This window comes from Chlorocebus sabaeus, chromosome 6, assembly GCF_047675955.1.
Source record: "Chlorocebus sabaeus isolate Y175 chromosome 6, mChlSab1.0.hap1, whole genome shotgun sequence".
Taxonomy (NCBI): Eukaryota; Metazoa; Chordata; class Mammalia; order Primates; family Cercopithecidae; genus Chlorocebus; species Chlorocebus sabaeus.
Genome location: NC_132909.1, coordinates 39,584,775 through 39,608,453, shown reverse-complemented (window position 1 = coordinate 39,608,453; position 23,679 = coordinate 39,584,775). Strand labels below are relative to the sequence as shown.

Genomic DNA, 23,679 nt, shown 5'->3' with positions numbered 1-23,679 from the left:
TCACCCAGGCTGGAATGCAGTGGCCAAATGATGGGTCACTGCAGCCTCAACCTCCAGTGATCCTTCCACTTCAGCCTCTCAAGCAGCTGGGACTATAGGCATGCAACATCACACAAGGCCAATTTTTAAAATTATTCTAGAAACCAAGTCTCATTATGTTGCCTAGACTGGTCTTGAGCTCCTGGACTTAAGCAATCATTCCACCATGGTCTTCGAAAGTGTTTGGATTACAGGTGTTTGCCATCAAACCCAGCCAAAAATATTTTTATAAGAACTATTACAACCCAATTATGAGCTATGGTTGTGCCACTGCACTGCAGCCTGGGCACTAGAAAATCATTTGAACCCGGGAGGCGGAGGTTGCAGTGAGCCAAGATTGCACCATTGCACTCCAGCCTGGGCAATAAGTGTGAAACTCGATCTCAAAAAAAAAAAAAAAAAAAAAAAAAAAATCCAAAAGATATTTCCTTACCCTTACCTTGTCTCCAAAAACAAAGCAAAACAAAAAAAATTATGACCAAATTAAACTTCTAAGACTGTGTCATCTGTGTCCCCTTTCTGCCTTGTAAGCTATCATTGTTAAATTTTTTCTATTGAGAAAACTGTTAGATATTAAGAAATTCCTATATATCCTCTAAGTGAGAATAAGGTATTCTGATGTGGCCCAATATTTCCTCACCTCTATCTCCAGGGTCTAAACTAGCAAATCAAATCAGGATGCCCACAAAGGACTGATGGCCATTTTCAAATAGAAAATGATATACCCCGTTAGTGAGAGTAATCCAGTGATTTAAAAAAAGAGAAGTCAGACTGAGACGCAGTGCAGTCAGGGTACAATTACCCTGGAATAGCCACTTCACACGGAACGATAGAGGAGGCTTTCTAAGATGAACAAATTGGGGTAACATAATTCTTGCTTAACCATTCTCAGCCTCTGCTGCCCCCCATCCCAGCCCCATTCCAAATGGACATCCCACGATGTGGTCAGCAGTGTGGTACAGCATGGTGAGAAAGGGGCTCAGGGATGGGATGAAGGTCTTTCCTGCATTATCAAAATGATTAAAAAGTTGTTAAAAAAATGTCCAAATGGGCCGGTCGTGGTGGCTTACGCCTGTAATCCCAGCACTTTGGGAGGCTCCGGCGGGCGGTCACGAGTTCAGAGCAGCGTGGTGTCAGGAGTTCAAGACTAGCCTGGGTAACATGGTGAAACCCTGTCTCTACTAAAAATACAAAAGTAGTCGGGCATGGTGGCATATGCCTGTAATCCCAGTTACTCGGGGTAATCCCAGCTACTTGGGAGGTTGAGGCAGGAGAATCATTTGAACTCGGGAGGCAGAGGTTGCATTGAGCCAAGATCGCACCATTGCACTCCAGCCTGGGCAATAAGACAGTCTCAAAAAAAAAAAAAAAAAAAAAAAAAAAAAAAAAAAAAAAAAAAAATCCAAATGATCTTTTCTTACCCTTAAGTAGCAAATAAGATGCATTATACAAGCAGACGCAGGCAAGGGAAAGAGTAAGTGCATTTTAAGTCTCAACTCACTTCTTAATTAGCTATAATTCCCTGTGCATTTTACCCTACCTACTTTAGCCTGTTTTTCTTTTCTTTTCTTTTCTTTTTGAGACAAAGTCTCACTCTGTCGCCCAGGCTGGAGTGCAGTGGCACGATCTTGGCTCCCTGCAACCTCTGCCTCCCAGGTTCAAGTGATTCGCCTACCTCAGCCTCCCCAGTAGCTGGGATTACAGTCACCTGCCACCACGCCCGGCTAATTTTCGTATTTTTAGTAGAGACGGGGTTTCACCATCTTGGCCAGCCTGGTCTTGAACTCCTGACCTTGTGACCCACCCGCCTAGGCCTCCCAAGGTGCTGGGATTACAGGAGTGAGCCACTGCGCCTGGCCTGCCTGTTTTTCTGTTCATAAAACGCACTAATGCTGAGAGGAGGGCGGGGGTCGGGGGTGGTATGGGGAGAAGAGTGTCTGTGCTTTATCCAATCTTTGGCGCTGGCGCGGGAACCGCCCAATGAAGCGCACAGTTGAAGAGGAGGGCGTGGTTTCCGCCATTTGGCGGGGCCTTTGTCGCTCCCATCAGAGCTTGGGATCTGTCTCCACTCTTCTACGTTCTTCACCTCGGGAGCCCTTGGTGACTCTGTGACGGCCTCTGTTGCCCTGTGATCTGCAGGTCGGGAGAGACGCACAGCTAAGATGCCAGGACATCCTGAAAGCTGGGAAAGGGTGAGTGTGCGGGGTTGGGGCATCCCGAGAGGAGAGAGCGGGCTGTGTAACCGGCGGGACTGGTCTCCTCACCGCTCCCGGGTTTCCGACCTGAGTCCCTGCTGGCGCAGTGCCGCGCCCGGACCCTCTGGCCGCAAGATGGCGGCTGGGCCCGCAGCCGGGACCCCAGCGTTCCGCCCTGTTCCTGCGGCGCCCTATCTGGAGCTCCCTGCGCAGCTCTGCACGCAGTCCGGAGTATTTCCCAGATTGTTCAGGGATGCCAGGCGGATCATCACGGCAGAATCCTGACTCAGTATGTGCGTGGCAGGAGCTGCGGCAGGTGGGGCTCCCAAGTCTCTTTTCTTAAATATTTTGTTTGAGACGGAGTCTTGCCCTGTCGCCCAGGCTGGAGTGCACTGGCGCGAACACTACAACCTCCGCCTCCCAGACTCAAGCGATTCTCGTGCCTCAGCCCTCCGAAAAACTGGGATTACATACCTGCGCCACCACGCCTGGCTAGTTTTGTATTTCTAGTAGAGAAGTGGTTTTGCCATAGTGGAAGCTGGTCTGGAACTCCTGTCCTCAAGTTATCCGCCCGCCTCGGCCTGACCGGGAAATAGAAACGTGAACTCAGTGACTCCAAGCTAAGGATAGTTTAGTTCTGCCTGCAGAGACTCCCCTGCAGATGTCCCAGCTTGCTCACAATAACCATAGAGCCTTTATGCTTAGGGAAGATACAGGGCTCAGAAAACCTATAAATCCACAGGCAGACGCAGTTGGGATTGGCACAAAAATGGGGTTGGGAGGCTTTTTCTGGGAATAGAGTTGTTATTGTTCTGAAGTTGTTTCTAGATTTTGTGATATATGACAAATTTAGATTTAGGTAAGTAGGTTTTTTTTTTTTTTTTTTTTTTTGCCAGAGTCTCATTCCGTCACCCAGGCTGTAGTACAGTGGCACGATCTCGGCACACTGCAACCTCTGTCTCCCAGATTCAAGCGATCCTTCCGCCACAGGCTCCCTAGTAGCTGGGACTACAAGCAGGCGACCCGATGCCCAGCTAATTTTTGCGGGGTTTCACCATTTTGGCGAGGCTGTTCTCCAACTCTGGACAAGAGGTGATCCACCCACCTCCGACTTCCAAAGTGCTGGAATTACAGGTGTGAGCCATTGTGCCTGGCAAGAAATTACTTCTTTTTTTTTTTTTTTTTTTTTTTTTTTTGAGACGGAGTTGCGCTTAGTCGCCCAGGCTGGAATGCAATGGTGCGATCTCGGCTCACTGTAGCTTCCGCCTCCCGGGTTCAAGCGATTCTCTTGCCTCAGCCTTCCGAGTAGCTGGGATTTACAGGCACCTGTCGTCATGCGCAGCTTAATGAAGTTACTTAATTTTAAAGGAGTATAGCAACAAGGGGAAAGCACCAGCTATAAGATATTGAAGAATTTTAAAGGTTAGAGAGAAAAGGACTTTCTTTCATAAGGAGAAGAAAACAAGGTCAGAAAAAAGGTGGGAAGGGGAGGGAGGGATAGAACATGGTGAAAGCAGATGCTAGATTAGGGAATATTTTACCCAGAAGTCAGCCTGGTTTTTGTTGTTGTTGGTGGTTTTTTGTGAGATGGGGTGTCACTCTGTTTCTTAGGCTGGAGTGCACTGGTGCGATCTCCGCTCACTGCAGCCTCCGCCTCCCGGGTTCAAACAATCCTCCCACCTCAGCCTCTCAGGTAGCTGGAATTAAGGCGCACCACCATGCCCGGCTAATTTTTTGTGTTTTTAGTAGAGCTGGGGTTTCACCATGTTGGCCAGGCTGGTCCGGAACTTCTGACCTCAGGTGATCAACCCTCCTCGACCTCCCAAAGTGCTGGGATTACAGGCATGAGCCACCACACCCGGCCAAGTCAGCCTGTTTTTAAGGGGAACATAGGCTGGGTGCAGTATTTTTAATATAAAAATACAAAAAATTAGCCAGGCTTGGTGGCACGCTGTATTCCCAGCTATTCGGGAAGATGAGGCAGGAGAATAACTTGTATCTGGGAGGTGGAGGTTGCAGTGAGCCGAGATTGGACCACTGCACTCTAGCCTGGTGACAGAGCCAGACTCGGTCTCAAAGAAAAAAGAGGAACATAAAGAGGGTTGGGTCAAAATTTGGGAGCCTGAGGAAAGAAAGAAACCTAAGCAAAGTTTGATTAACAGGTATTTTGTTCTGACTACTAAAAACTAATGTATTATTTAATTGTTTATAAGGCAAAAAAAGAGATAGTAATTTAGACAGTCTGTGGCTTCATGATATCAAAAATAGCAAGTGTTTCTTTGCAGTAAGATGCTCTTGAAAAACACAAAGGTTCAGGAATTTCTTTAATCACTGCTCTTACCTGCCCACTTCATCTTCTACCATGAGTTTTCCTTGCCCTGTACGTTTCTTACATTTAGCTTTTCCTGACTTGTATCTTTTATAACAAACTAGTAAATGCAAGTATAACATTTTGCTAAGTTCTGTGAGTAGCTGTATCATTATTTAACTTGAGAAGATTATGAGAGCCCCCAATTTATAGGAACTGGCTCAGAAGTATAGATGAGCCCCTAGGAATTGTGACTGACATCTGCAGTGGTGGCAGTGTTGTGCACCTGAGCCCTGAACTTGTGGGGTCTATGCTGACTCAAGGAAGTATCAGAATTGAGTTATTGGACAACCAATTGGTGTTGAAGAATTGGTTGCTGTTCAGCAAACTCCACACATTTGTTGTCAGAAAAAGAATATCAAAGAAAAACATAGATGTTTGAGCTGGAGGAGACTCTTAGTTTCTCTGGGAAGGGGAACTCTTTTCTCCTGTACACAGGCTGTCACAGTGCACATTGTCCTGTGATTCCAGATCTCTTCCCAGGGTGAAAGGGGACTGCATGCTTGGAAGAAAAGAGTTCTGAAAACAGACTCCCTGCCCTCAACCTGCTACCACCAATGATTTCCGCCTACTCATGAACATACCCACTAGGAATGGGTGTGGCCAGAACCTTCACAAAACAAGAGGACTTGACCTGAGGAATGACTCTGTAGTGCCCTTGCCTCTAAAATTTCTCACCAAAGAATTTACACAAGTGCCTCGAGAACTCCTGGATTATTCCTACCACAAACCCTGAACCTGAAGCAGCAACCTGGTCTCTCTATCACCCTGGGCTTGTGGATTACCAATCATAATCTCATCCACCTGCATGGACACAGGAATATGTCAGAACATAGCCCTGCCTGAATCAGTATCTGTAGCATAAACCAGTCTTTCCAGCTACCATGCACTGTCCCCGACTCATGGGTCCTTGATAGCCCCTTTCCCTCTTCTGTCTTTTACTTTTCTACGAACCCTTTCTGATGTACACAGTGTGCCTCAGGTGCCTGAATCCAGCACGTACTGGGAGTCAGATGTCTATGAGTTCAAAGTTATGGCCCTAGACCTGGCTGTCAAAAGAAAAGATAAAAATTAGAAATACAGGCTTCATCCTTGAAAATAAAAGATTTTTTTCTTTCCTTTTCTTAAAGGATTTACTTTAGAAAACTTTTTTATTTATTTATCTATTTATTTATTTATTTGAGACAGAGTCTTGCTCTGTCACCCAGGCTGGAGTGCAGTGGCACAATCTCAGCTTACTGCAACCTCCACCTCCCAGGCTCAAGCAGTTCTGCTGCATCCTCCCAAGTAGCTGAGATAACAGGCATGCGCTACAATGCCTGGCTAATTATTTTTTTATTTTTGTATTTTTTTTTTTGAGACGTAGTTTCACTCTTGTTCCCCAGGCTGAAGTGCAATGGTGCGATCTCGGCTCACCACAACCTCCACCTCCCTGGTTCAAGTGATTCTCCTGCCTTAACCTCCTGAGTAGTTGGGATTACAGTCTCATGCCAACACACCCAGCTAATTTTGTATTTTTCGTAGAGATGGGGTTTCTCCATGTTGGTCAGGCTGGTCTCAAGCTCCCGACCTCAGGTGATCCGCTTGCCTCAGCCTCCCCAAGTGCTGGGATTATAGGCGTGAGACATCAACACCCGGCCCTAATTTTTTGTACTTTTAGTAGAGGTGGAATTTCACCATGTTGGCTGGGCTGTTCTCGAACTCCTGACCTCAGGTGATGCACCCGCCTCGGACTCCAAAAGTCCTGGGATTACAAGCGTGAGCCACTGTACCTGGCCAGAAAACGTTTATATAATTCTTTTCTGCCTACTTGAAATATATACAAATTATTCTAACTGCTAAATAGGCTTTTTGTCAGTATTTTTGACTCGGGACTGTCTGTTTTTAGAACCTAGGAATCATTTATTTAAACTGTAAATAGCAAAGAAAATAGAGCTTTATTCCATTTTTTGTTGGAAGATAGGAGTTTACCTTTAGCACAGTCCTGGCTCCAAGTTTCAAAACTACCTCTCATGAAGAATAAGTTTATTTTTCCTTTAAATATAGCCAATTAGCAACCAGAGAAGACCTCCAATTTTTAGGTGAATTTAAGATAAACTGTATGTGACAAATGGTACTGTCAAGTCTTCTACTTCAGAACTAATTATGGTGGCTATTTGCAATTGAGTGTCTTTGCAATCTCTTAGCAGTTTGCTTATAATGCCCTTCACATTCTGGTGTAATTCTGTAATAAAGTTTTTTTTTTCTGCAATTGTGGATAATTTTTCTGAGGTTTCAGATAATTCTGTTTATAATTATGTTTCTCTAAGTTTGTTCAGAATTACTAAACAGGATATGAACACATAATGTGCCCACCATGCTTCATTCTGTGTGGACCAGTCACAACACACAATTGTGCAATTGGGCTTCCATTCACAACACACAATTGTTCAGTAAAGTGCACACTGCCCTCAAAGTCTGCAGGCAGAATGGCCTTTCTTCATATTTGGGATCTACAATCGTTAAGAGCATACTTTTACCAGATTTCTAGAAAAATTACTATAGGGCAACAATTAACTATTCCAACTCTGTCTTTCCATGCCCCTGGCATCTTCAGATGTGAAACTCTTTCAAATACCATGTGGCCTGAAAACCCAACCAGGTTCACACATTTGCATTGAGTAAGCCTGAGAATCTAAACATTTTGCTTATTCTCTTGTCCAAATGCCTATGCATGTGGCAAGGGTGCCTTTGCCTTGCTTTTCTGCCTTCCTAAACCTAAATCTGTAGTTCCAAATTTTGAGTCCAGCTAATAGTGTTCTCCAGTATGTGTTGGTGCAGTCTTCATGTGGGGATTTCTCCTCCACTTTTCCTCTCCTCGCTGTAACACAATATGGATCCAAGTTAATGGTACCTAGAATCCACACATAAGGGCTGAAATCCACCTGGGATTCACAAGACAGGGACAGGCTTTGGATCTTGTCCAGTGAACTTTTAAGATTGTGTGAGTAGCTGAATCTCTAAGAGTAAAGAAGGACCTTAGCAGAGGGAAGGCAGGGCCACAACTGTCCAGAGCCGTGAATACAACCCCATTTCCTATGTGTGAATTGTATTACTGGAGAAAGTTTTGTTGTTGTTGTTGCTTTTACATGAGACAGAGTCTCTCTCTGTTGCTGGGCTGGAGTGCAGTGGCGTGACCTCAACTCACTGCAACCTCTGCCTCCCAGGTTCAAGTGATTCTCCTGCCTCAGCCTCCCGAGTAGCTGGAATGACAGGCATGTGCCATCATGCCTGGCTAATTTTGTATTTCTAATAGAGATGGGGCTTCTCCATGCTTATCAGGCTGGTCTTGAACTCCTGACCTCAGGTGAAATGCCTGCCTCGGCCTCCCAAAGTGTTGGGATTACAGGCGTGAGCCACTGCACCTGGCCAAGAAAAGTATTCTTGTCCTTGTACCCAACAGTTAGCTGAACAGGTATAGGTAATATCAGATCAGGATCAAGAATTAGAGGCAGTTTTATTTTTATTTTTTACGTTTTTGTTATTTTTTATTATTTTTTGAGACGGAGTCTCACTCTGTGGCCCTGGCAGTGTAGTGGTACAATCTCGGCTCACTGCAAACTCCACCTCCCGGGTTCAAGCGATTCTGCTGCCTCAGCCTCCCAAATAGCTGGGATTACAGGTGCCTACCAGCATGCCTGGCTAATTTTTTATTTTTAGTAGAGATGGAGTTTCGCCATGTTGGCCAGGCTGGTCTCGAACTCCTGATCTCAAGTCATCTGCCCACCTCAGCCTCCCAAGGTGCTGGGATTATAGGCATGAGCCACCGTGTCTGGCCAGCTGTTTTATTTTTTATTCTGGCCCCACAGAGTCAGCCCGAGTCTCCTCTGTTTGAATAACTTTTGGAGCATCAGCCCAGGGCCACTACAGACCCTTTCACTAGCGCCTAAAAGTCTGAGGCATTTGGGGGTGTCCTGTGCAGACTGGGGTCAGGCTGACAACAGAGTCCAATCTTCCTCTTATCTCAAACAAAGAAGAGTGAGTAATCCAGGGCTTGTTTCTCCCCTCATGGAATGTTCTTATTTGACATCCAAATGGGAGTTGCTCTCGTTTCCTGATACTTGGGTGAAGAACAAGTAGGAGGTCTGGAGGCTCAAATTGATAGGTAAACACATTGCTTTTTTTATTATTATTATTATTTGCCATTAGAAGAACAGGTGAAACAGTCATGGACTCTACTATTCAGGAATTATTATTCTAGAGCCAATAAATACATGGTTGAATTAAGAGTAATGTGATCAGAATGAAGAAAGAAGTTGCACAGAAGACTTGGGCTTTATTTGGGACACTGCTCTTATGTTGTGAGTTCTGATGTCACCACCTGAAGGGACATCATAGACAGAAGAGTTGATACAATTATTTCTATTGCTTTTCCCTTGTTAAGAATTGTTTCTAATACAGTTTTTATAGAAGGTACTACATGTTTCGGTTAAATCGGTTGTTAGTGTGTCATGCAGAATAGAGATAAAGCTTAAACTATTAAAATCAGAAAAATCCTGGGAGTCAAACTCTTGTTGGTCCAGCTTAGAAAAGATAGGACACAAAATAAGCCAGCCGCATAGAGATGAGAAGATGAGGGCCAGCTCCCTGCCCCAGCCCTATCCAGACCTACCCTCTTTGAGCCTTGTCCAGGTCTGACCCACACTGAAATCTCCCCTCACAGAACCAATTAGAGGAGATCAGACTCCTGTTTGGAACAACTATCGGATCTGCAGAAGTGTGAAACAGGTGTCTACCCTTGGTGTCTCTTCAGAGCTGGAGCTCACAATTTTTCCAAACACAAAAGCAAATAAATGGGAACAAAGGAGTATACATTTTGGAATCTTAATGTCTTTCTTTCTCAATGAAACCAGTGCTTACATTTTACACAGCAACCTGTTTTACACTTCTGCAGATCCAAGAGTTGTTCCACAGTCATGAGAAAGTAAATAGAAACACAACAATTAAAAGTCTCTCTACTTACCCCTTCCTTTCTATATCCCTCCCATCTGTGTGTATTTAGCTTTTATAGTGATAGGGAAACCAGAAGAAATAGCCTAAGCCGTCATCTAAATCCTACTGGGAATTATGAGACACTTAGCACCCACCTTTCAAAGTTTTCTGAGGCTTAGCTGACACCATGCGAGTTTCCCAGCACAGTATATTATAGCATACTTGGTGAGTACATAGTACAAGCTCAATAAACACCGTATTAATGTATGTGTACATGTTGTTGTTCAAATGCAGATGTAGACATTACTACATTCTCCAGCCTTCTGTAAACTTTAAAAAGCTGACGAAGCATGTGATTCTCTGAGACAGTGACTTGTGGTCTTCACTGTAACAAAAAGTATTTGTGTTGCAATAAGGGTATCAGATGTAAGGGACTCTGTGTGCTATGCCTGCTTTCTCTGAGTGCTGGAGAGCAACAGCAGCATTAACAGGGAACTTTTGATAAACAAGCTAATTTCTGGACCCCTCCAAAACCTGCAGAATCACATTAGTTAGAGAGTGGCTCAGAATACCAAATGAGCTATATGCACATCGAAGCTTGAGAAGCAATGGTCAGCTAAGTGGTTCTTAGCCCAGGCTTCCAGTTAGGATTATATGACAAGTTTGAAGAAATACCAGTACCTGTGTCTTCCCTACAGGTTCTGTTTTTTCATTATTAGATTCAGATTAGTATTTACTTTTCTCTCCACCAATATCATAGCAGTAATTATGGGCCCATCTGTGCATTGGCTTCTGGATCCAATTTGTCTAATTACAGCTGACACTAACTTTATTCATCTGGCTAAGGTGTTTTCTGCCAAGTTTCTTCTCTATAAAGTTATTTTTCTCTTTATTATGAAATGAGTTTCTTGGAGGGATGGGTTTCCTAAGTGAGGTTTATAAATTGTCACATTTAATCCAAAAACTCTGTTTCTTTTTCTTTTTAGGTTTTTTTGTTTGTTTTTTGCTTATAGCTTGCTTTGGAGAACAAATGATCTCATATTTGTTGACTGTAGATATCAGCTTTTGAAACTGGAAGTTCTAAAAAAGGCATTAGTTTTGTAGGTTTTTATTTTATTTCATCTTTATTTTACAAGCATACACTTTATTTTTTGTATTTTCAGAGAAAGAGAACAAAAATTAATATGTAACTAATATATCATCTTAAAAATCTAAAATATAACGTGGCACATAAAACCAAAAAAATTTTTTTTGTTGTTTTTTTGAGACAGAGTCTTACTCTGTCACCCAGGCTGCAGTGCAGTGGCATGATCTCAGCTCACTGCAACCTTAACATCCTGGGTTCAAGCAATTCTCCTGTCTCAGCCTCCTGAGTAGCTGGTACTACAGGTGCATGCCACCACGCCTGGCTAATTTTTGTATTTTTACTAGAGATGACATTTCACTATATTGGTCAGGCTGGTCTCAAACTCCTGACCTCAGGTGATCCACCTACCTCGGCCTCCCAAACTGCTGGGATTACAGGCATGAGCCACTGTACCAGCCAAAGCAAAAAAATTTTAAAAAACACCTGATTCAGTAACAATAGCTCTTAATTTAGTTTATATCATTAAATGTTTTGAATTTCATCCTTGTTTTAGGAAACATGAAAAAGCATACACAAAAAGGCTTATAATTTTTATACAATTTAAAATATTTCTTAATTTCATTTAAACAGAAATGTTCTACTCTCCCACTTTTCATGTGTACATAGTTACCATTTCTGTAGGTGTATGCATAAAATATAAGCATCATTTGATCAATTTTCTGTTGTTGCCTTGTTTATATTACTTAGTTATGAAAACTGTCCTGGATGTTGTTTTACAGTTATCTCTGTGTATTGGCTCATAAATCCTTTTGAGATAAATTTCAAATCACATAAATAGGGGTAAAACGCAAAGCTCGGCTGGGCATGGTGACTCATGCCTGTAATCTCAGCACTTTGGGAAACTGAGGCAGGCAAATCACGAGGTCAGGAGTCTGAGACCAGCCTGGCCAACATGGTGAAACCCCATCTGTACTGAAAATACAAAAAATTAGCTGGGCGTGGTGGTGGGTGCCTGTAATCCTAGCTACTCAGGAGGCTGAGGCAGGAGAATTGCTTGAGCCCGGGAGGTGGAGGTTGCAAGGTTGCAGTGAGCCGAGATTATACCACTGCACTCCAGCCTGGAGACAGAGCAAGACTCCGTCTCAAAAAAAAAAAAAAAAAAAAAAAATAGCACTCAAAAATGTATATTCTTTTACTGATTCCTGTTTAGATTTTGTTTTATATGTACATATTTCTGCTAGTTTTGTGGATCTTATTCTATTTCCACAGAATTAGAGAATACATTCGAAATATTACTGTGTTTAAAAGTATCTTATTTAATAACTCAGGTCACTCATAAGTCAGAACCAGTTCTTAACTTTTTTATTTCATCTTGAGTCAAATTAGGAACTCTACCCTTGACTGCGTGATCAATGCGTTATTTATTTTTATTACAGAAACTGTTGACATTCAGGGATGTGGTCATAGAATTCTCTCTGGAGGAGTAAAAATACCTGAATCCTCAGCAGAATATGTATAAAGATTTGATGTTAGAGAACTATATATACGTTGTCTCTGAGTCGGAATAACTTGCCTTCAGAATATCTAATGTCTAATAACTGTGATACCCTGCCTTGTTTTAACCTGATTGTCTCTCGTAGCTGAGAGTGCTGGACAGACTCCATTTCTAGTTTCTTCACTTGCAGCCCCCTTACCCCACTCCCTTACGGACATAACTAGTGTAAGCTGACTCCAAACACATCCAGGAATACACTTACTGATAAGATACTGAGGCAAGCTGTACCAGCAGCTCCTGGGAATGCATTCGAAGCCCCTGCGTTTATCACTTTGTGATAGTTTAAGCCCCTGTACCTGGAACTGTTTATTTTTCCTGTAACTGTTCCTGTAGCCATTTATCTTTTTAACTTTTTGCCTGTTCTGCTTCTGTAAAATTGCTTCAGCTAGGCTCCCCCCTGCCCTTTTAGACCAAGGTATGAAAGGAAATCTAGCCCCTTCTTCGGGGTGGAGAGAATTTTGAGCCCTAGCTGTCTCTCAGCCACTGGCAATAAAGGACTCCTGAATTAGTCGCAGAGTGTGGTGTTTCTCTACAACTCGCTGGGTTACAACATAACAAGGGCTTTATTTCTTTCCTTTTTAGAATGTCTCCTTGGGAGGTAGTGCTTTGTCTGAATGAATTTCAGAGTTTTGCTTTCAGGAAAAAAAAAATTGTAAGTTTGTTGATGTAGAAAAAAATCTTCCTAGTGTTTCCAGCCCTCCCCATTAGTTTTGATTCATTCAAACTTGAAAATGAAGCTTAGAATTTCTAAACTTAAAATACTTCCTACATATTCTAAAGAAGCTGGTAGCAAACAGTATTTTGGGGAACAATTTTTAAAAATCTCATATAATGTTCCCTTTTCTCTACTGAGCACAGTACTGAGCTGGAAATTACAGATCCTCCAGCATGAGTCATCTGACTTTTTATTAAAAAACAGGTCTTGCCATCTCTAAGCTGGACCTGGTGACTTTTTTGGAGGGAAAGAAAGAGCCCTGGACTGTGAAGAGTGAGGAGACCATAGCTGCACAACCAGGTAAGTGGGAGTAAAGATGGTAGGTGGCCTGGGTGAGAGGTTCAAAGGTCAAGAAGCCAGATTTTTTTTTTTGTCTTCCTTTATTTTGTTATAATATATATATGTGTGTGGATCTGTTTTATGTACAACAATTGATTTTATCAGATAATCAGACCAAGGCATTCCACTGGTAATTTTCCCTCAATTCAGGTGAAATTAGATATTTATGCACTTCCTGGGCTATCAAAACTTGAGATTTCATTATCAACTTTAGTTCTGAAGCCATACACACAATTCAAAATATACATTAACTAGGTTGAATCAACAAAAGTAGGCTGAAAGAAACCACAGTATTCAAACAATGAAACCGTGTATTTTGTTTGCATGAGAGTCACAATGTAAGCAGCAAGTATTTCACATATCTCATGGCTTTTCAGTGTAGAGGGAGTGGCTTCTGAACATCTAAGGTCATTACACAGCAGGTGGGCAAACAGTTGGTGTGGCCTCCTGGAGGCTTCAACCAGCGCTAATTTCTTCTCTGCCTCTCCTTTTTTAGGTTCTGTTTTTTCATCTTTCTTCTTTCCTCTTTTTCTTTTTTTCCCCCTTGAGATAGAGTCTTGCTCTGTTGCCCAGGCTGGAGTGCAATGGTGCAGTCTCAGCTCATTGCAATCTCTGAATCCTACGATCAAGTGATTCTTATGCTTCAGCCTCTGAATAGCTGGCATTACAGTTGTGTGCCATGATGCCTGGCTAATTCTTTGTATTTTTTTAGTAGAGACAGGGTTTTGCCATGTTGGCCAGTCTGGTCTCGAACTCCTGACCTCAACAGATCCTCCTGCCTTGGCCTCCCAAAGTGCTGGAATTACAGGTGTGAACCACTGCGCCTGGCCTCCTTTCCTATTTTCCTATTTTTTTTCTCCCTTTCTGTCTCTTTCTTTCTGTCTGTCTTTCCCTCTATTTCTCTCTTCCTTTTTTTTTTTTTTATTTCTCTCTTTTTGTTTCTTTTTAATTTTTTTTTCCTTGTAGAACTTGGTTTCTTTTTCCTTCCTACCTTTCTTCTTTCCTTTGCTCCTTTCCTCCTGCCTGTTTTTTTTCTTACTACATGAGCATGCCATCATGCCTGGCTAAATGTTTTATTTCTTGTAGTAGAGTCGAGGCCTCGCTATGTTCCCAGGGCTTGGGTCAACAGCTATTTCTTCCATTTCAGCTTCTCAGATTATAGGTTTGAGCCACCATGTTCTGCCCACTTTTATTTTCTTCTTTTTCCTTTTCATTCTTCCTTTTTTTTTTGCTCTCTTTTCTTGCTTGCTTGCTTCTTTCCTTCATTTCCTTCTTTATTCTACATTTTTCTTTTTTTCTTTTTTCTTTTTTTTTGAGACGGAGTTTCACTCTTGTTGCCCAGGCTGGAGTTCAATGGCGTGATCTCAGCTCACCGCAACCTCCACCTCCCTGGTTCAAGTAATTTTCCTGCCTCAGCCTTCCGAGTAGCTGGGATTACAGGCATGTGCCACCATGCCCAGGTAATTTTGTATTTTTGGTAGAGATGGGGTTTCTCCATGTTGGTCAGGCTGGTCTCAAACTCCTGGTGTGAGGTGATCCTCCTGCCTCATCCTTCCAAAGTGCTGGGATTACAGGCGTGAGCCACTGTGCTGGCTCTTCTTTTCTTTTTCTCTTTCTCTTTCTCTTTCTCTTTTTTTGAGATGGAGTCTCGTTCTGTCGCCCAGAGTAGGTGGGAAGCTCTCGGACTTAGTTGCCAGAGGGACGGTTTTGAGCGCGAGCTTTCTCTTTCTCTTTCTCTGTCTCTCTCTCTCTCTCTCTTTCTCTTTTTCTTTTTCTTTTTTTGAGATGGAGTCTCGCTCTGTTGCCCAGAGTAGGTGGGAAGCTCTCAGACTTAGTTGCCAGAGGGACGGTTTTGAGCGCGAGCGCCACACATGGCCGGCAGGGTGGACCCAGTAGCTTCCTGGTCAGGCCATCAGGTGACCAGATGTGGGCTGCAAGCTGTGGCCAGTACTTGAGGCCACTGGCCTCACGTTTGGGTTGATCAGAGATTGAAAACTTAGGAAGGAAGGCCAGCGGACTTAGAGGCCGGCCGCTGAGGTGGGCCACCTTGGGGGGAATAAGTTTCCAATGGGGACAGCTTCAGGCCGCGAGCGCCACACGTGGCCTGTAGGGTGGAACCACTGGGCTTCTGCCTCCGCCATCAGCTGGCTTTTCCTTCTGGCCGCCAGGTCTACAGGATGTAAGCCACAAGCATAGGACTTGGTCGCCAGCTTAAAATGTTTAAGATGGACCGGATGGCTCTCGCTGGTGCAGTACCGCTTAGGTCCAGCAGAGAAGTTCAATGATGGTTCACTGTGCCCTCCACCTTCCTGGGCTCATGCAGGTGATCCTCCCATTTTGGCCTCCCAAATAGCTGGGGATCTGGGGATCGTTCTGTTTGTTTGTTTGTTTTCTAGCCCCACTTTGAGTTTGTTTCTACAGTACATTGAGTTCTGTAGGTTTTTGTGTTTTGGGTTTTTTTTCTCTCATGCTCCTTCCTGTATACTGAAGTTGCTGTTGTTTTAGATTTCTTTCACCCAGGCTTAAGTGCAGTTACCTGATCACAGCTCACTGCAGCCTCGACCTCTCTGGGCTCAGGTGATCCTCCCGTCTCAGACACCCTGCCTCCTTAGTAGCTGGGACTAAAGGTATACGGCACCACACTGGCACATTATTTTGTATATCTTGCTTTTTATTTTTGTAGAGATGGAGTTCCATCATGTTTTCTAGGCTGATCTCAAACTCCTGCAGTCAAGCGATCGCTTGGCCTCGGTCTCTCAATGTACTGAGCTTATAGGCGTGAGCCACCATGACTGGTTCTCTCTCTACCTACCTGCCTACCTACCTATCAATCAATCTATTATGTATCTCCTTTTTTTTTGTTTGTTTTTTAAGAAGAGACGTGGTCTTGCTATGTTTTTCAGGCTCTGGTGTTTTTTTTAACATATATATGTGTGTATTTTTTTTTAATTTAATTATTATTTTTTAATATAGGCGTTGTCTCACCATGTGGCCCCCAGGATAGTCTTAAACTCCTGGGCTCAAAGTATCCTCCCGCCTTGGCCTCCCAAAGTGCTGGGATTACAGGCATGCGCCACCGTGCACGGTCTGGTCATATTTTTGATGTGTTGGTTCTTTCCAGTCCAGATGTATAATCTCATCCCTGAACATGTCTGACGGTGTGATTATGACATGACTTTACCCGGCAACAGAGTGAGTTGATGCTCCCGCCTGAGCCCAGCCCACAGAAAGGATTGTGATATATCGTTGGACCCAGAATTGAGGTGATGTAACTATTCCACTGCCCTGGCACTGCCCACAGAAGATATTAAGACATATCGCTGGGTCTTGTACCCAGGTGGTGTGAATCTTCTCTCCAGCCTTGGCTCTTCCACAGGGGGCATTGTGTCATATCGCTGGGCTCCACTCATAGGTTGTGCCCTGCCCATGTGGCCCATTGTAACATATTGCTGGGTCCAAAACCTAGGTGATGTAACTCTACTGCTTAGGCTCTGCCTACAGAGGACATTGTGACATATCCCTGCATCCATCACACAGGTAATGCAGCTCTCTTCTGCTTGGCCCCGACTCACAGAAAGGATTGTGACGTATCACTGGGCTCAGCACCTGGCTAACATGACTTTTCTCCTCTTCCTAGGTTTTTGCCCACAGGGGATATTGTGATATGTCACTGGGCCTAATACTAAGGTGACATTACTCTTTTGTCATGGCACTGCCCTCAGAAGGCATAGTGATGTATTACTGGGCCCAGAACAAATGTGATATGAGTCTCCTGCCTGGACCCTGCCTACAAGGTGCATTGTAACATACCTGGGGCCCTTTGACTATTTTATTTATTGTATTATATTTTATTTATTTTAATTTTATTTTTGAGACAGAATCTCACTCTGTCACCCAGGATGGAGTGCAGTGGCGTGATCTCTGCTCACTTCAACTTTTGCCTCCTGGGTTCAAGTGATTCTCCTTCCTCAGCCTCCTGAGTAGCTGAAACTACAGGTGTGTGCCACGAAGCCCGGATAATTTTTGTGTTTTTGGTAGAGACAAGATATCACCCTGTTGGCCAGGCTGATACCAAACTCCTGACCTCAGCCGATGTGCCCGCCTTGACCTCCCAATGTGCCGAGATTACAGATGTGAGCCATTGCTCTTGGCACCCATTGACTATTTTATGTGACTCTTCTCCATTACCTGGACATTGCCCAAAAAGAGATTGTGACATATCTTTGGATACAGCACAAAGGTGATGTGACTCTCCTCTCCTGCCTGGGCCTTGCCTATAGAATAGTGAGTGACTTACTGCTGAATTTAGCATACAGGTGATATGATTCTTCTGCTGACTCCCAGAAGTCACTGTAACATATGTCTGGGCCCATCACTGAGACTGTGTGACTCTCTTCTCCTTGGGACCTGTCCACAGTGGGTATTGTGACATATTGCTTGGCCAAGCACCTACATTATGTGACTTTTTATTTATTTACTTTTTAAGACGGAGTTTCACTCTTGTTGCCCAGGCTGGAGTGCAATGGCACCATCTGGGCTCAGCTGGGATTATGGGCATGTGCCACCACGCCTGGCAAATTTTTTTTGTATTTTTAGTAGAGATGGGGTTTCTCCATGTTGGTCAGGCTGGTCTCCTACTCCTGACCTCACGTGATCCTCCTGCCTTGGCCTCCCAAAGTGCTGGGATTACAGGTGTGAGCCACTGCACCTGTCTTTGATATGACTCTCTTCTTATGCCAGGGCCCTGCCCACTGGAGTTATTTTGACACATAGCTGGGGCCAGCTCAAATGTTATGTGACCGCACACTTCTTCCTGAGCCCTATGCATGAGGGGCGCTATGTCTTATCTCTGAGACCCTTAATTAGGTGATGTAACTCTTTTTTTTTTTTTGAGACAGAGTCTGGCTCTGTCGCCCTGGCTGGAGTACAGTGGTGCGATCTTGGTTCACTGCAACCTCTGCCTCCTGGGTTCAAGTGATTCACTTGCCTCAGCATCCTGAGTAGCTGGGATTATAGGCACACATCACCACAGCCAGCTAATTTTTGTATTTTTAGTAGGGATGAGGTTTCACCATGTTGGCAAGGCTGGTCTTGAACTCCTTACCTCAAGTGATCCACCTGCCTTGGCCTCCCAAAGTGCTGGGATTACAGGCATGAGTCACCACACCTGGCCGATGTAACTCTTTTGTTTGGACCCTCTTCTTGGGGTATTGTGACATATTGCTGGGCCCAGAATCTAGGTGATGTGACTCTTCTCTGCTCTTCCATCTCTGCCCAAAAAGGGATTGTGACATACCACTGGGTCAAGAACCTAGATGAGGTGACTCTCATCTCCAGCCTGGGACCTGCACACATTGTGTACTGAGACATATCACTGGGTCAATCACCTAAGTAATGCAACTCTCCTGCATGGGCCCCGCCCATAGAGGTATTATGAAATATCTTTCTATTAATCACCTAGGTGATGTGACACTCCTCTTCTATCTGGGAACTGCCAAAAAACGTATTGGTACGTATCACTGGGCCCAGCACCTAGGTGATGTGACTCTTTTGTCATGCGTGGGCTCTGCGAACTGGGGTGTTTATTACATAAAGTTGGGCCTAAACCCTAGGTTGTGTGATTCTTTTGTTTTCCTGAGCTGTACTGATAGAGAGCATTTTGACATATTTTGGGGCCCATAATTTAGATGATGTGACTCTCTTGGATGGGCCCTCCCCGAAGTGGGTACTGTGACATGTTGCTGAGCCTATTATATAGGTGATGTGAATCTCTTGCATGGGCCCTCCACATAAGGGGTAGTGTGACATATTGCTGAGCCCAGTACACAGGTGATGTGGCTCTTCTCTATGGTTTGGGCTTTGCCCAAGCAGGGATTGTGATGTGTTGCTGGACTCACTACCTGTGTGTTGTGACTCTCTTCTTCTGCCTAAGCCCTGCATGCATTGTGTGTTGTGACATATGCCTGGATTCAACACCTAGGTGATACAACTTTATGGCATGGGAACTGCCCACCGAAGTATTATATCATCTTTCCATCACTTAGATGATGTGATTCTTTTATTTTTCCTGTTTCTGGCATATTTTGGCTATAGTGACATATCATTGAGTTTAACACCCATGAAATGGGAGGCTTCTGCCTGAGCCCAGCACATAAGTGGCCTTGTGACATATCTTTGCATCCATTATCTAGGAGGTTTAACTCCCCTTTTTGCCTGCACCCTGACCACTGGGAAGATTGTGGCAAATCACCGGACTCAGCAATCAGGTGATGTGTTTTTCCTGCCTGGTCCTTGCCCACAGATCATTGTAACATATCACTGGGCCTAGCATCCAGGTGATGTGCCTCTGCTGACTGTATTCTGCTTTCAAGAGGAAATTGTAACATATCCCTAATGGAGCACCCAGGTGGTGTGACACTTCTGCCCTGTCCCTGCCCTCAGAGATGATTGTGACATATCACTGCCCCAAAAGGTGGGTGAGGTGAATCTTTTGGTTAGTCCCTATTCACTGGTGGATTGTGATGCATATTATCCAAACTTACAGGTGCAATATGACTTTCATACCTCTAAACAACCAATAGCAGATACACTATCTCTCATAGCCAGGGTGAGGAAAATGAGTAATGTCTTGGGTTTCTTCTTTGTGTGAAGATCATGAAGAATTAACACTCTCTCACATACTGTGTAAAGTTGTCAAGAGGTACAGAGAATGTCCTAACAGAACTCAGCACACAGGGGAGGTTGTGACACTCATATGCATAGCCTGCCAATAGTAAAGACTGTCATCCTTCCACATAAACATAGCTCACTGTTGAGATTCTGAATCTTATATGCAGATGCAGTTGAAAGTTAGAAAATTAAATCTCATGTTAATTCGGTCCATAGAGAGGTTAGTGTCTCTGAGACCAAGATTCAGCACACCTGTGAGTCAGTGACGTCACTAAAATGACACAATTTGCAGGAGAGACTGAAGTTCCCATACACAAATCCAGACCATCATTGAGATTGTCATTCATGTACTTAACACCCAACATACAGAGGGTATTATGTCTCATACCTAGAACTAAGACGTGTGTGAAATTGTTAATCTCATACCTTGACCTTAATTCAGGTGTGTTTGTGACATACACCTCTTTTTAGCACCTGAGTAATTCGACTCTACTGCCTGAGCTGAATGTACAGATGGGATTGTGCCATATTTCTGGAGCCAGCATTTAGGTGATGTGAGTCTATTCTCTGGTCTTGGTGCTTTCCACAGAGAACACTGAACATATCACTGGGCCTAGTGCCCTGGTGATGTGACTTTCCTCTACTTCCTGGGCTTTTCCTAAGAAGTGATTGTAATATTTTGCTGGGTCAGAACCTAGGTGATGTGACTCTCTTCTGCTGCCTGGTTCCTCTTGTACATTGTGTATTGACATGTGGCTTGTTCTAACACCTTGGTGATGTGAATCTCCTGCATGGGCCCTGCCCACAGAGGTGTTATTACGTATCTTTTCATTCATCACCTAGGTGATGTAATTCTTCTGCCTGGGCCCTGCCAAAAGGGAGGATTGGGACATATCACTAGACCCAGCACCTAGGTGATGTAATTCTTCTGCCTGGGCCCTGCCAAAAGGGAGGATTGGGACGTATCACTAGACCCAGCACCTAGGTGATGTGATTCTCCTGTTTTCTCTGGGCCTCAAATATTTTGGATAATGTAAAATATTACTAGGCCCACTACCTATGGGATTGCGTGCTCCTGCTTGGGCTCTGCCCACAGGGACCTTGTGACATATGTCTGCATCCAGACCTAAAAGGTGACACTTCTTGCATGCACCCTGCCCTGCACAGGAAAGATTGTGACATATCCCTGGAACCAGACACCAGGTGATGTGGGTGTTCTGCCTCTGCCTTGCCCCCAGGGAGCATTGTGACATAGTGCTGAGCTCAGCACCCAGATGATGTGACTGTGTTGCCTGTGCTGCGCTTTCAGGAGAGAACTGTAACATATCCCTGGCTGAGCAGCCAGGTGATGTGACACTCCTGCTTGGTTCCTTCCCTCAGGGAAGATTGTGAGATATCCTTGGCTGAAATCCCAGGTGATGTAACTCTTGCTAACTCCCTACCTACAGGTTAAATGGTTACATATACTATAGTCGGCTTATAAGTGCAATGATGACTCTCATACCTCAAGTCAGCTATTAGAAGAAATAGTGTCTCTCATAGCTTGCCTTAGATGAGTCATATCCTTGGTCTTCTCTTTTTATGAAGGTCATAAAGAATTGCCACACTCCCACATATCATATAATGCCCTCGAGTGTTACAAAGAGTGTTATCCCAGGTCACAGCATAAAGATGAGATTGTTTCTTATATTCACACCTCACCAACTATTAGGATTATCACCCCCACACAGGGAAAAAGCCCATGGCTGAAGTCTTGAATCTCAAATGCAAACAGACTCTCAAATGCAAACACTGTGCACAGTTGGAATTGTGACTATCATATATGAGCCTCCAGTCACAGTTGAGATGGTGACACATTTCTAAACTCAGAACATAGCAGATGAGGACTCTATTCTCTAAACCCAATAAACTAGAGAGAGGTTGACTAATACCTAGGCTTAGGGCCACAAGTATGGTCATGGGTGCTTACAAACATGATTTAAGAGTAAACTGTGCCTCTCATTTATACTGGATAAAGACCTTGAGTAGTATAGACAGTGTACTAACCAGGCGCTGTGGCTCATGCCTGTAATCCCAGCACTTTGGGAGGCCGAGGTGGGTGAAACAAGGTCAGGAGTTTGAGACCAGCCTGACCAACATGGTGAAACCCCGTCTCTACTAAAAAATACAAAAAATTAGTTGGGCATGGTGGCGGGCCCTGTAATCCCAGCTACTTGGTAGCCTGAGGTAGGAGAATCGCTTGAACCCCGGGAGGTGGAGGTTGCATTGAGTCGAGATCACGCCACTGTTCTCCTGCCTGAGTGATAGTGCGAGACTCTGTCTTACAAAAAAAAAAAAAAAAAGAAAAAGAAAAAAAAGGAGTGTACTAACAACATCCAGCACACAGGGGAGATTTTCTTTTTTTCTTTTTCTTTTTTTGAGATGAAGTCTCACTCTGTCACCCCAGCTGGAGTGCAGTGGTGCGATCTCAGCTTAATGCAACCTCTGCCTCCGGGTTCAAGTGATTCTCCTGCCTCAGCCTCCTGAGTAGCTGGGACTACAGGCACACGCTACCATGCCCAGCTAATTTTTGTATTTTTAGTAGAAAGGGGGTTTCACCATGCTGGCCAGGATGATCTCAATCTCCTGACCTCATGATCCGCCTGCATTGGCCTCCCAAAGTGCTGGGATTATAGACATGAGCTGCTGCAGCCAGCCTGGAGATTTTTACTGTCATATGAACACCTATGGAACAGTATACGTCATCATACTCTCACATAAACAGCCCACTTTTGAAGTTCTGGATAGCACATAGAGAAAGTCAAAGGTGGAAAAATTGACTCTCGTATATGGATCCAGTCCACAGGTGAGTTGGTGACCCTGAGAGCAAGATTCAGCACACCTATGAGGCTGTGACTTCACTAATTAGACAAAGTCCACAGGAGGAGTATAGGCTGTCAGGTACAAATTTAGTTCACTGTTGACATCGTAACTCCTGTTCTTAGACACAACATATAGGAAGGGTTAACCTCCTTTACCTAAAACCGGAGCATATGTGGGATTGTTAATTTCATCTCTGCACCTTCCCACAGGTTTAATTGTAACATTTTTCTCTGCCCGGCACCTGAGTGATCTGACTCTCTTGCCTAAGACCAGCCCACAGATGGAATAGTGACATATAGCTGAACCCAGAACTGAGGGGATATGACTCTATTTTTCTGTATTGGTGCTGCTCACAGGGGACATTGTGACATATCACTGGACCTTACACTTAACTGATGCGAGTCTCCTCCCCTGCCTTGGCACTGCCCGCAGAAAGCATTGGGACATGTCTCCGGGCCCTATACCCAGGTTATGTGACTCCCCTGCCTGTCTCCTGACCGTATAAGCAATTGTGACGTATTGCTAGGTTTGACACCCTGGTAATGCAACTCTACTGCCAAAAAGGAGCATTACGACATATATTTCCACTAATTACCCAGGTGATGTGACTGTCTTCTCCTGCCTGGTCCCTGCTCACAGGGGGAGTTGTAACATATCCCTTGGCTCAGTACCAAACAAGTGTGATTGTTCTTTCATCATAAGTTCTGCTGGCAAGGGAGATTGAGACATATTGTGGAGCTCTACGCCAGTGTGACATTACTGTTTTGCCTTGGCCTGGACCTCAGAAGGCATTGTGACATATTGCTGGGCCCAGCAACAAGGTGACATGAGTCTCCTGTATGGATCATGACAACAGAACATTATGACATATCTTTAAGA

General features: G+C 44.2%; 1 long non-coding RNA gene across 1 annotated transcript; it reads left to right on the top strand.

Annotated features, from left to right (window-relative positions):
* Positions 1–1,960: 1,960 nt before the first annotated feature.
* Positions 1,961–15,507, top strand: LOC140711973 (uncharacterized). Its single transcript, XR_012093309.1, has 4 exons — positions 1,961–2,231; positions 13,135–13,230; positions 13,982–14,077; positions 14,612–15,507. It is a non-coding gene; the product is annotated as an uncharacterized lncRNA (long non-coding RNA).
* Positions 15,508–23,679: the final 8,172 nt, after the last annotated feature.